At 38.3% G+C, this 7,430-nt stretch overlaps 1 long non-coding RNA gene across 1 annotated transcript; it reads left to right on the top strand.

The window, feature by feature from the left end:
* The first annotated feature begins 5,966 nt into the window (after window positions 1-5,966).
* LOC125648286 (uncharacterized) lies at window positions 5,967-6,688 on the top strand. The gene is made up of 2 exons (XR_007360249.2): window positions 5,967-6,272; window positions 6,362-6,688. It is a non-coding gene; the product is annotated as an uncharacterized LOC125648286 (long non-coding RNA).
* Window positions 6,689-7,430: the final 742 nt, after the last annotated feature.

The following is a 7,430-nucleotide window of genomic DNA, read 5'->3' as shown; positions in this document are numbered from 1 at the left end:
CGCCACTTCTGGCTAGCAGCTTGCTGTGAAAAGTAAGCAAAATCCATCAGTCTTACCTGCCAGGTATAGCCACTCCACAGTAAGACCTATGTGGCCCAGATATGGGATCCTCCACGAGGTGGCAGATGGGTTTGGGGCATGACCTCAAAGCTGAACCACAGGGTCTTGGAGGAGACTAGGCCCCTAAATGCACGGTACGCATGGCCCACCGGTGTGTGGATATGCCCTGGTGCCTGCAAACCTAGTCCCCAGCTATGGGTTCAATAGTTCTACTGCCTTGTAGAAAGGTTTTGGTTAACCAAAGGCTATGGGAAAGAAGAAACCCAGACAGAAAATCCGGGTAGATGCAACCCGTTAACACAGTCAATGCAATCATCTACGGGAAGGAAACCCCAAAAGAAAAACCCGGTCCACCAGAGAGGAGGTTAGGCGTTGGGTTAACTACCCCACCCTAGAAAAATCAACCAAGTTACAGAAACGTCAACAAGCATATATAGAAACTCTGTTAACAGTCTAATGGACGGCTTGAGTCATGACCAGCATGACGGTATGACATCTGCTAATGAAAGCCCAACTAGGGAAGTTAGTAGAAAGAAACCAAGTCTCCTTAGGCCGAAAAGTAAGATCAAAGTAGGTGCCTGGAATGTCCGTAATATGTATGAGGTGTCAAAATCTGCACAAGTTACCAACACTATGCAACAATATGACATTGATATTCTAGGCGTAAGCGAGTGTCGCTGGACTGGATCTGGGAGGATGAAACTCAACTCAGGGCACACAATACTATACTCAGGACACCAGAGTAACCATATACGAGGTGTGGCAATTATTATGAAAGAAGAAGTGACAAAAACTTACTGGTATGGGAACCAATTAGTGAACGTCTTATAACAGCCAGATTTAATTCAAAATACTGTAAGCTAACAATCATTCAGTGTTATGCACCAACTAACGATGCTGACGAGGAAACAAAAGCCGAATTCTATGAGCAGCTTCAATCCATCTTCTCCAAAGTGTCACAGTACGACCTAATCTTAATAACAGGAGATATGAATGCCAAAGTAGGATCCGAAAATACCAATGTTGAAGAAATCATGGGAAAACATGGATGTGGGATAAGAAATGAAAATGGAGAACAATTGGTAGATTTTTGCCTCAGTAACAACCTAGTCATTGGAGGTACCATCTTTCCACATCTAGATATACACAAACTTACTTGGAAATCACCAGATGGCAGAACAACTAATCAAATAGACCATTTTTTTATCAACAGGAAATGGAGAAGATCACTACAGGATGTCAGAGTGAATAGAGGTGCTGATGCCAACAGTGATCACTACCTTCTAAGAGCAATAATTATTGTACAACTAAAGCTCAGAAAAACACTAAAGCAAGCAAACAACCGGAGGAAACTTGACATTCCACGACTGAATTCTCCAACAGTTAGAAAAGCATTTAACCTTGAACTTAAGAACAGGTTCAGTGTATTGGAAAATGAAGATACAATAGAAGAGCATTGGAACAATATTAAATCAATTTACAATGAGACAGCAGAAAAAATAATTGGTTCCAAGACCAAGAAGAACAAGGAATGGCTGTCAGAAGAGACATGGAAAAAGATAGAAGAACGGAAGGGCATCAAACAGAAAATTCTTAACACCAAATCAGCAAGACTGCAAGACCAGCTGCAGATGAACTACAAAACAAAGGACAGAGAGGTAAAAAGAAGTGCAAGAAAGGATAAGCGCAAATACACTGATGATCTTGCTGAAGAGGCAGAAAGAGCAGCCACTCGCGGTGAACTGAGTACTGTCTACAAAATAACCAAACAGCTTTGTGGTAATAAGACCTCAAAAACAAGCCAATTAAAAGATAAACAAGGAAACTCACTGACGAGAGAGGAAGAACAAGCAAAGAGATGGGTAGAACATTTTAAAGAAGTACTTAACTGTCCTGATCCATCAGAAAAAGCCACTATTACACCAACTGCCGAGGACCTTATTATCGATACAAGCCCACAAACACTAGAAGAGATCACTAAAGCAATAAAATCATTGCAAAACAGAAAAGCAGCTGGAATCGATGTCGTCCCTGCCGAGTTATTAAAATATGATACTATTTTAGCAGCAAAAGTTTTACATCAACTCTTTAAAAACATCTGGAACAAAGAGACTATACCATCAGATTGGAATAAAGGCCTTATTGTACTGCTTCCAAAGAAAGGAGACTTACTCTGCTGTGACAACTGGAGAGGAATCACTCTACTCTCTGTACCTAGCAAAGTATTCTGCAAGATCTTTCTCAGCCGAATCGATACAGCCATTGATCGGAAGCTAAGGGAAGAACAGGCTGGTTTAAGAAAAGGCAGAGGTTTTATTGACCAAATATTTGCTCTTCGAAATATAATCGAACAATGTATTGAATGGAACACACCTTTATTCATAAATTTGATAGACTTTAAGAGAGCCTTCGATAGCTTCCACCGAGATACACTTTGGGAAATATTGACAGCATATGGTATACCAACGAAACTTATCACTCTCATAAAATGCTTCTATCAAAATTTTGAATGCAACATCATATTAGAAAACAACATTTCTGATCCATTCGAAGTAAAATCTGGTGTCCGTCAAGGATGTATTCTATCACCCATACTATTCTTGATGGTAATAGATTGGATACAGAGAAACACAACATCTGTTAGAAATGGAATACAGTGGACAATGTTTAAACATTTAGAAGACCTTGATTTTGCTGATGACCAAGCAGAAATATCAACAACCTAGAGACAACTACAAGAAAAAACAAACAGCTTAAATTCATATGCCCAAAAGACCGGACTAAACATCAATATAGCAAAAACAAAATTGATGGTGTTAAACCAGAAAATCACAGATCCAATTACCATCAATAACCATCCAATTGAAAAAGTAGAAGATTTTACATATCTTGGCAGTGTAATCAGCAATGACAATGGAGCAAAAAAAAGACATACAATCAAGACTATCAAAAGCCCGTACAGCCTTTCACAGACTTCAGCCAATCTGGAAGTCACAAAACATCAGCATAAACACCAAGCTGAAGTTGTTTAACAGCAACGTGAAATCAGTCCTCCTTTACGGCTCGGAATGCTGGAGGATAATACAGAGCGACATACAGAGGATAGAGGCATTCCATAACAGCTGCCTCAGAAAAATTCATCGAATATACTGGCCTAAGAAGATAACAAACAAGAACTTGTTCAATATTAGCAAATGTAGTAGTATCTCAACACAGATAAAACAGCGGCGCTTTAGATGGCTAGGTCATGTTCTGAGAATGCCCAGTGAGAAAATTCCAAAAACTGCCTTGCACTGGACACCACCAGGGAAACGAAAGTCAGGAAGACCTCGAACCACCTGGAGGAGAACCATCCAAGCGGAACTTCAAGAGGAAGGGTACACCTGGGGGCAGGCTCAGCACTTGACAAAGGACAGGGACAAATGGAGGAAGCTTGTTGGTGCCTTATGTCCCACCGGGATGAAGAGAATAAGTAAGTAATATCTATAGAAGGACTCGCTCGACCTATAGATGCTCGACCTATAGATGGTAGGCTTATGACAGTGGTAAAAGTTGGTGAGGACACACTTGAAGGTGTAGCAGACGTCTTTTTCATCAGGCGGGGGTGTGAAATTGCAGCAACAATACCATGTAAGTCTGCTTGGAAGATATTCAGAGCTTCTTCCAATCCTGACGAACAGACATCTGGAAATCCCAACCAGAGGCCATCTATATTCAAATTACATTAGACCCGTGTTTCTATATGGTTGCTATATGGTTCCGAAACATTAACATTAACAGCCGCTTGCCCAAGAAAACTGATACGCAACGACAAAGCCATGATAAGATGGATCTGCCTTCTCAATCCTGAAGTGAATGTCACATTTGAGTTTCTTATTACTCAGCTTAACATCAGAAACATCGCTGATGTTATCCAGGCTGAGATGGATTGTCCATGTTGAGCGCAGTACAGGTTGGATATCACAGGTTCGTACATTTAATGTCACTGGATATCGCTCAAGGCAGACCAAAGACTTAGAATATACATGATTGGGTAGGATAAATCCACAGGATTGCCAAGTATGGAACAAACAAACTTCGACCTCGACAGGCCTCACCCTTGCAAAAGGATTAATTTATCCTGGATAATCAAAATGGATGGTGATGATGGTGATATAGGCAGAAAATATGGATATTATTTGATATCTAATGATTGATTTGTGTTGTATATGTTTATGCGAATAAATTCTAATTACATTTTAATGCAAAAAGATCGGGTTTAACACATTCTAACTCAATAACAAATACTATGACCATGCATAATTAAAATAATACAAAACAGGTCAGTTACAGAAGGAGCACAACGGGAAATCCAACATACTACTGAAAGACCTGATTTGGGAAAGGTTTTGTGATTTCAAATTTTGATTCAGAAATTTAAAAAAAAACAATAAATTATAAAAGTGAAACATAATTATATTTGGAACCCACGTCATCACATGTAACACTTTTTAGCCAAAGATAGTTGCAGAATGTTCATGTACCAGTTTTTATATTTTAGATATGTATATGTCGTATGAAACAGAATATTTTCGATGTTGGAAACAGACAAAATTTTGTAAGTATTAGAAACGATATAAAATAATATCTGGCAATTTCTACCAATCATTGATTGGTATTAACGAAGATCTGGTATCATCAATGCAAGGTCAAAGTGCAGTGATTTTCTCATTCATATATGTATGTATGAAGGATTAACGTTTATGGTGGATTTTAGCAAGATGACTGAGTGAGTATTATTATCATCTCGCAGAAAGAGGATCTCGTGTACCGTATGTAGTCGTATTAAAATGGTTTTATGGTCAACACATCCATTGCTCGAAGTGGTTCTCCATATCCCGCTCTCAGTCTGACTGTCCTTTATCGCTGAATCTTTTCCGTCAACTGGCTGCAGGCCATCCACGCTTTCGCGTCCCCATAATGTCAAGTTTCTGAATTCAGCCACATAGATATTACTCATGAATATATTGACAATGTCGTAGATACCGTTGGTAATGTTTTTCTTCAAAGTGCAAAAGAAGTGTTTGGTATTAGGAAACTTTATGATTGTAGAAATGAAAATATTTAACAAATCATGGTTTACTAAACACTGTAAAATTGCAAGACAGAATTATTATAGAAAAAGCAAAACAACTGTTTAAAAGATATGGTGGTACTATTTTCAAAGAGGACTTGTATCAGAGAAAAATGCTATGAAATATTATCAAAACAAGCACGAGATAGTCATTGAGCAGATATGAAGAAAAAGTAAGTTATCTCCGCACATAAAAAGTGAAGGTAACGAACAGTGGTCAATCTCATCGATTCTATAAAAGATACAAAATCAAGAGTTGAGCAAACACGGACCCCTGGACACACCAGAGTTGGGATCAGGTGTCTAGGAGGATTAAGCATCCCCTGTTGACCTATCACATCCGCCGTGAGCCCTATATATTGATCAAGTAAATGGACTAACCCGTAGTCAAAATCAGTATATATATACTAAATATTTAAGAAATAAGGTATCATTTAAGAATATTTATCGGGATATAAATACGGGTTGGTCACGTGATCAAATTCCATAAAGCCCGAAGGGCTCTATGGAAAATTTGATCATGTACCAACCCGTATTTATATCCCGATAGATATTTTAAAATGATACCTTATTACTTATATTTACATTTTTGGTCGGTAACATTGCTGAATTGTGTTAACAACACGTTTCCATACATTTCAAATTGTTGACGTCCACAACGAAGCGTCATAGATGTTCAAAATGACGACAACACAAAACAAAGTTCTATAAAATGAAGAACTGTTTTAATTATTAAAACGCTAGAAAGCAAGTATATCAACATATACTTATACATTAACTAGGAAGTATATAATGGAAAACTCTTCCATATGTCTAATTTTAGGGGGTGGGGGAATTATGATTTAAACGGGGATGCGCAGTGTTACACTTAGAGTTGTGATGCGCTTTGACTTTTGAAAAGTGAAGACGTTGAAGACCGACTTTGAAAGATATTCTGTGGATATTACGGAGTTAACAGAAGACTGAGATGGAGGAACATGAAGAACAGGGCGGCAGTCGTCAGGTGTAGGCAAATTATTTATAGACAGGACAGAGGACGCAGCTCAGATGAATCTCCGGAAAGAACTGAATATCGCAGAGAATGTGGAACTGCACGAAGGTAAGGGACGGTTTGGATTTGGATATGTAATTGTTGATAAACATGAGCTCACTGAACGCTTCTTTTAACTCGATAATTTTTTGTAATAGGTTTTTAACGACGCCTCGCTTCGATGTCCCGACATAAACTTGCTGCTGTGGCACGGAAGCAGTGTGGTGTGTAGGTCTTAATGCACTTTGACGACTTATCGGCCATACATCCTGTGAATGACCTTTTTGCTAAAGCCTAATGTCATCGTCTAGCAGTAGGTACAATTCCGCATCACCGATGACCAGGGTGAAGTTGTAGCAGACGAAATTTTAGACATACATTAGGCCTAGTAGGCTAGTAACTAAAGACATTGTTTACAGTTATGCTTTTATCAATTATTGATGAAAGTCCACTGCTTGGAATACAAATAAAACCGTAAATACATTTTGTGGTGTTGATTTCATCTATTGAAAGATTTCTGTAGTAAGTGAAAGCGATTGCTAGATGTGTATTGCCTTAGTAAAAGTAGTACCTGTTACCTACTTTTAACAAATGTTCATACGCACAGCCGTGACCTCTGTTGACCCCGTAGTAGATTTATCCAGAAATAAATACGTATTGCTCGTAATAGTGTTATGTAGGAGAAAACAGTTGCAAATGTAAATATAATCATATAAAGAACGGTTAAACACTTGGTATGAAACATGTCAGACAGAATTTGACCCAATGATAGATTGTATTTGCAAATTAGATCGTTGTAACGACCATAGAATTTGCGAAATACTTACTTTAAACGAGATTGTTGAAACCCCTGTACTATCAACTTATTTGTCAGTAGCCTGTCTTGATTCCTGAATCTTAAACTTCCACACCTAACTACATGGTATATGTCGAATTAGGAAGGTATCCTATTGCAATCAATGTAAAAGTATGTATGGTTTCCTTAGGGGACTAAAATTTCATCAAAACATTATTATATAGTAAAATATGACAACAGTCCTTGGTTTAATTAACTAAATCATATTGTGAATGATTGTGTCTGATTTTACATACAGAGGATGCTTACTCCTCCTAGGCACCTGATCCCACCTCTGTCCGTGTTTGCCCAGCTCTCTATTTTGTATTGCTTGTGGGAGTTATGAGATTGATCACTGTTCGTTATCTTCACCTTTATAGGAGTTATGAGAT

This window comes from Ostrea edulis, chromosome 6 (genome assembly GCF_947568905.1).
Source record: "Ostrea edulis chromosome 6, xbOstEdul1.1, whole genome shotgun sequence".
Lineage (NCBI taxonomy): Eukaryota > Metazoa > Mollusca > Bivalvia > Ostreida > Ostreidae > Ostrea > Ostrea edulis.
The sequence above is the reverse complement of the archived record's forward strand: the minus strand, read 5'-3'. Positions and strand labels throughout refer to the sequence as shown.